This window comes from Cebus imitator, unplaced genomic scaffold (assembly GCF_001604975.1).
Source record: "Cebus imitator isolate Cc_AM_T3 unplaced genomic scaffold, Cebus_imitator-1.0 Scaffold79, whole genome shotgun sequence".
NCBI classification, from domain to species: Eukaryota; Metazoa; Chordata; class Mammalia; order Primates; family Cebidae; genus Cebus; species Cebus imitator.
In genome coordinates this window covers 1,960,694-1,965,866 of record NW_016107394.1, presented here as the reverse complement: position 1 = coordinate 1,965,866, position 5,173 = coordinate 1,960,694, and the positions used below count along the sequence as shown (strand labels likewise).

Here is a 5,173-nt window from a genome sequence, read left to right as displayed (position 1 = left end):
TTTTGATACAGGGTTTTGCTCGGTCACCCAGGCTGGAGTGCAGTGGCATGGTCTCAGCTCACTGCAACCTCCCAAGTAGCTTGGACTCAGGTGCACACCACCATACCTGGCTAATTTTTTGTATTTTTGTAAAGACGAGGTTTTACTGTGTTGCCCAGGCTGGTCTTGAACTCCTGAGCTCAAGTGATCCATCCACCTTGGCCTCCCAAAGTGCTGGGATTACTGGTGTGAGCCGCTGTGCCCGGCCTGAATCATTTGTTTCTGTTACCTGCCTGACCCCTGAAGATGTTTGAATTTACCATACCTGGATAACTGAAGGCATGGAAATGAGAAAAAACTTGGCTTATTCAGAGAGAAGTGGGAAGACCGACTTGATCAATTCAAAGTATATTCTGTAGAATAGTGGGAAATAAGGTTGAATAAATGACTTGAGGTCATACAGTAGAGGATTTGGAAAGTTAAGCCAAAGAATTTAGATGTGATGCTTTAGGGAGAAGAACACTGTGGAAGGTTTTTGAGCAGGAGGGGAGACACTTGAAAATGAGAGTGATGTGGAGCCTCCTGAGGAAGGAGCTTTCTGGCTTAGAGACTGAAATCCTAACAGGGCAGGGCCTTCACAGTGCTGACCAAGTGTGGGTGTGGCTTGGCAGTCTTGCCAAGAAATTCTGGAAGGCCAGAATTTCTGCCCCAGTGATTCTTCCTGCTCTGCCACTGACTCACCCCATTGACCTGGCCTGCATGGCTTTCCTTCTGCTTGCTGTCTTGCCCAGGATAATGTGAGGCTGAACTGACCAAGAGTGGGTGGGTTAGGGGAATGAATAAGCATTCCTGTCCCTTTGCCCCTTCCCTAGGTGGAAACTAATTCTAAACCAGACTGCCGGAGATCACCCTATTCTAGTGTGTGGAGGCTTCCACCAAGAGGTAAGTCAAAATGGTTCCTGCCTTCTGCTTTTTCATAGGTCAGCTTTGTCCTGAGCAGGATCTCTGCTATTTACTTTTTCCCTGACCTAGGTTCCTCAAAGTGACCTTCTTTCAATTATTTGAAGCAAACAGGTTACTGTAGGAGGACAGCAGAGAGGTTTAATAAAGATATTTTTCCAACTGTGGGAGGGTAATGTCCAGAGGTTTTCGTTGGCCCTTGCTCTGAGGTAGATTGTCCAGAACTCTTGTGAGCCAGACACTAAACATTGGCCATTGAGGCCACTGCAGAGAGGCCCTGGTCTTTAAGCCATCATTACTCAGCTACTGGGTTTCAGAACCATTCTTGGTGTGCATTGGTGTCCCAAGTCACGTCTGTCCCTTTTGACCAAGGGGATGAAGGAAGTGAGAAGCGGGGGAGGAGGAGCTGTATGCATAAGTATGTGTGGGTGCATTATACTGGGAGTTAGGGTGTCTGGGTTTCTCGTCCTGACTGTTGCTAATCAGCTGTGTGACCAGAGACAAATTGCCTAACGTCAGTGGACTGAACTTTTCTCATATGTAAAAAGGGACAGTTTGGATTATATGATCTTGAAGATTTCTTCAGGGTCAAAATCTGCCATTACATAACATAATTAGAAAGTAATGTAATAGTTGAACACATGTGACAGATATTATACATGTCTTGCCCCCTTGATTGTAATTATGGGACAATTACAATGTTTATAGGTTTGACCCCTTCAAAGTAATTGTGTTCTCAGCCTTTATATTTCCTTTGGTGATGGTGTCTGTGCTCAGAACATTTTTGACCTCTGAGCCAATCTTTTGAATGTCCTCAGAAGTAGCAAATCTTCACACGTGGCTTGGTAGATTCAATTTTTGGAAACAGCCAGAGGATGCTGTGAGCCAAAGAATCATACAAGGCAATACCTTTTTTGGTGAAGAATGAGGTGTGACTGTAAAACAGTAACACCAGATTTTTCTGCGTGTGTCACATGGAGTAGTCTTTAAAGGCAGCTTCCAAAGAAGTGTTTTGTTAGAATAAGTAAATGGCTTCCTTTTTATTTTTTTTTTTTAAAGACGGGGTTTCACCATGTTGGTCAGGCTGGTCTTGAACTCCCGACCTCAGGTGATCCACCCGCCTTGGCCTCCAAAGTGCTTGGATTACAGGCGTGAGCCACCACGCCCGGCCAGTAAATAGCTTCCTAAGGAGAGTATTTTGATTGCAGTTTTCACTTGAATATAAGATTTGAAAATTAGAAATCTTTGTTGGAAAACAAGTCACTACCTTTACAGTGACTGTGCATATGCTTGTTTGTAGGTCAGGGTGACTAGACAGTGGAGAAAACTGGCCTTTCTTTTTTTAGACAGGGTCTCGCTCTGTCACCCAGGCTGGAGGGAAATGGCGGGATCTTGGCTCACTGTAGCCTCTACCTTGTAGGTTCAAGCGATTCTCCTGCCTCAGCCTCCCTAGTAGCTGTGATTACAGGCGCATGCCTCCATGCCCAGCTAATTTTTTTCTAGTAGAGACAGGGTTTCACCATGTTCATCAGGCTGGTCTTGAACTCCTGACCTCAAGTGATCCACCCACCATGGCTTCCCAGTTAGAGGTGTAAGCCACCGTGCCCAACCAAAAATTGGTCTTTCTTCTGGTACTCCTCCCAAATCATAAGTATGCTGAGGACTGAAAAGAGTTGAAACATGTTGCTGTATAGGAAACTGCAGCTGAGGAGCCATTGCAGTCCCATCTCCAGAAGACCCACAGACAGAGCTGGAAGAGTTCTTCAGGCCATGGCAGCCACTGCCCGCCAGCACACCAGAATAATCAAGATGAATCCCAGGTGGTGAGGCGAAGTAGTTGGTTTGATAGCTCCAGTCTTCCAGTCTTTTCTAGGGAGAAATGATGTATTAAATCACTATGTTGTTGTTAGTAGTTGTGTTTGAAAAAAGGTAGGCAGGAAGATGGTGAGGAGGTCAAGCATAGAGGCTGTTATCTTGAATGTATACAAATTAAACTGATTGTATTATGGTACCCTGTAATCTGTTCCTGGAAATGGTGGTCTTGAAAACTCATCAGTAAAATGAGGTGTTAGACAGCCTGGTCCAAAGATTCTGTCACTAAGTTACTGTATAATCATTTGCAATTCTTTCTTACTGTAAACATTGTTTTCCTCATTTTTATATTGAAAGAATTAAGAGATGCTAAAAATTCTAGAGCTGTAAATCAGATAAGCTTAAGGAGGTTTGAGGTGGGGAAATACCTATTCTAAGCTGCTTGACTACTAGACTCAGGGTAGGAGTAGAATTTCCTTTTTACCTCCTAAATTATAGTGACTTTACTCTCTCTACTTACAGTCACAGCTGGGTGATCAAACATTTAGTAGCTGTTTAATGAGAAGCAGGCACTGGAAACTTGCTCCTGAAAAACAATCACAGGACATGTTGGTCCTGAGAGAAGACATTCCTTGGTAGAACCTATTGTTTGAAGGAGATGGGGGTGAATTTCATGAAAATGGACAGTGTGGATATTGTGATTGAGAGACTTTGTTTCCTGCTGTTATTAATTTCAAGCCTTTCTTTAAAGGGATTCTCCTAATGATTGGTACAGTGGGATTCATTTAGTGAAAAAGCCCTGTGTAACCAGAATTAGAAGTTAATTCACAAGAGCAGGGCCAGTTGCTGGAGGACCAAGTAGCCTAATCAGTTGCTTTTCAATACTTAGATCCTAGAGGTGATCCCAAAGAGAAAATAGGCTCCTTTGTAGCCCAGATCTTCCAGCCTAGTGCCTAGCAAGCTCACTAACAAGAGGAGGTGACCTGTAGAATCCACACCTCTTCATCTCCATATTTCTCTTCTTTCCCTGGGTGCCCTTTAGTTTTAATTAGGATTGTGTAAATATAGTCAGCTTGCCAGTCCTCTTAAAGTGGCAGGCCCTTGACATGTTCTGTTGGTCACTCATGCTATGTGTATGACTTGAAATTAGAGGGACTAGCCTCTTTGATGATTTGCCATCCCTGGCTGTGCCACTGAAAGAATTCAGATTAGGGCCAATTGGCTGTCATTTAGTCAGGCAGCATATTTAGTACCTACTGTGTGCAAGCAGTGTGCTGGAGAGGAAATGATTTTAAAATGGTTTCTGCCCTCTAGGAGTTTAGTAAAATGAAACAAAGTATTACAGTTAGCATCCACCCAGGGAGGATTAAAATTAAGTTTGTAGAGGAACAAGCAATATGGGGGCACATAAAGGAAAGAATAATTGTTCCTGATTGTGGGGGCTATAAGGAGAGCTTCTGAAGGGAGAAGGCATTTGAGCCAGGTTGTAAAGGAGGAATAGGAGTTCAAGGAATAGGAATTCAGTAGGTTCAGGAGACAGGGCATTTCATGGAGGTCACACCATGGGCAAAGGCACAGAGCCTGGAAAATCCCTGGCATGTATGGGGAAAATGTGCCCGAGATAAAGGATATTTTAGGGAATGAACTCGAGATGAGGCTGGGAAGGAAATTTAAGAGTTGGATCTTAGAGAACCTTAAGTATCATGCTAAGAGATTTGGATTTTATTCTTCATGGAATTAGCTATTAAGTGTTTTTGATTTACAGACTAACATGACCCAATCTGTTATTTAGGTCTTGATCTATTCTAAAGTGTAAAGTCTTATAATTTAGGTTGAGAGAAGGTGGTGGTCCTGGTTCTTATAGTACAGTATAAAGTTTGTCAGGCATCTCACATCTGGGGACTTGATTCCTCAGTTGCATTTACTAGAACAGCTCCAAAAGCAAGAAGGCAGGAAGTGGTCAGAGCTGTGTCCCTTTAAACTGAGCTCACTACCCACCAAAGATGATTTTCTGAGCATATACAGTATGAACAGTCTTTTTGCTAGTGGATTGCTTACTACTGATAATCCTTTTTGGGTAGAATTTCTCACAAGGAGCAGTCTTTCATTATAGGGCAGAAACCAAAAACATTTTTTTGAGCCTGATTGAAAAATAGTATATACTCATTCAAGGACATGTGAAAAACACAAAGAAGTATAAGGAAGAAAACGAAAATCACCCATAATCCCATTATCTGGAGAAAACTCCTGTTCTCATATTAGTATATCTTCTTTCAGTATTTTGTGCCTGCATATTTCTGGTTTTGCAGTTCCCAGATCATGTATTACCTAAAATTTTATATTCTGCTTTTCCCCCCATTTACCCTTTTTTTCACTATGTAAACTTTTTTTTTTTTTTTTTTTTTTTTTTTTTTTTTTTTTT

The 5,173-nt window shown here is 42.4% G+C and overlaps 1 protein-coding gene across 2 annotated transcripts in view; it reads left to right on the top strand.

The window, feature by feature from the left end:
- NUMA1 (nuclear mitotic apparatus protein 1) overlaps positions 1-5,173 on the top strand; it is a 77,056-nt gene that overhangs the window by 9,188 nt on the left and 62,695 nt on the right. The window contains exon 1 of one of the 2 annotated variants that reach the window (XM_037740081.1): positions 701-921. The exons of the other annotated variant lie outside the window; for it this stretch is intronic. The gene's annotated coding sequence lies outside the window, so the exon portion shown is untranslated. Of the gene's footprint in view, positions 1-700; positions 922-5,173 lie in introns of those variants that run through there. 2 annotated transcript variants of the gene reach the window in all.